The sequence below is a fragment of the Branchiostoma belcheri genome, unplaced genomic scaffold (assembly GCF_001625305.1).
Source record: "Branchiostoma belcheri isolate BF01 breed outbred unplaced genomic scaffold, Haploidv18h27 scaffold50, whole genome shotgun sequence".
Taxonomy (NCBI): domain Eukaryota; kingdom Metazoa; phylum Chordata; class Leptocardii; order Amphioxiformes; family Branchiostomatidae; genus Branchiostoma; species Branchiostoma belcheri.
The window spans coordinates 2,220,566-2,221,671 of NW_017804132.1; positions in this window are offsets into that span (position 1 = coordinate 2,220,566).

Genomic DNA, 1,106 nt, shown 5'->3' on the forward strand with positions numbered 1-1,106 from the left:
AGAAATCTGTTTTGTCTTCAACAAGTCATAAATTCTTTCTTCCCAGCAATATCTGAAAGGGCTTCAAACTTTATAGATCATAAAATGTTGACCTAGGGTGTGGTCTTATGCTTAATCGTCTTCACTTTGGTAATGAAGAAAGAAAATGAAACTGGTTCACATGATACAAAATGAATCCTGCACTTGGATTGGGTTTCTCTTTTTAGCGAACGCCCACGAAAGCCCAAAAATCGTCGCACGAATCTTAAAATTTTTTGTGTGGTCATGTCCAGAGTGTGCTCCCGGGTGTCCATGTTTGTTTGTTTTTATTTATTTAACCAGGGGGATACATATCGCCCGTGGGGCGCTTTTCAATGAGCCCTGGGCCTGGGGAAGACCCCAAACAAAAACATCAAACTCAAACTAATACAAATAATCAACAAAAGTAACTTATAAAGTTACAAAAGTTACTAAATAATACAAAAGCAAGGTAACTTAAGTAGCATACATTGCGCATGAAATCATAATACCAAAAATAAGTGAAACAAAAGTGAAGCCTGACCATCATATAACATAGAACCAAGGTAGGACAAAAAGAAATCAAGATTAAAATCAGGCTTGGAATTTGCATATCAATGATTACCCAGTACATAAGATTGCTTGAAGGCTGCTAGGGTCCTGGCTGCTTTTAGGTGATGTGGTAGTGTGTTCCACAATACCGCCCCAGACGAAGAAAAGGCACGTCTTCTGTATTCTAACTTAGACATTGGCAACTGAAGACCTCCTTGCGCCCTGAGGCGAGTGTTGTGAGTATGCACGTGTGATAATTGAGTGAACATTGCAGTGATGTAGGAAGGAGTCAAACCGTTAATAGCTTTATAGACGAGAGTAGCTTTGCTTTTCTTATGTATTTCAACCACTGGGGCCCATTTTAGTGTGTTTAGAAGGGTTGAGGTAGAAGTTCGCCTGTCACAGCCCAGAATCACCCGACCCACCCTGTTTTGTAGCTTTTGCAAATTTTCAATGTATCCCTTCCCTGCCGTGTCCCAGACAGTGCTACAGTACTGTATGTGCGGAATGAATAACGTTGTGTACATTACATCTAGGGCTTGTCTGTTTAGGTAGGG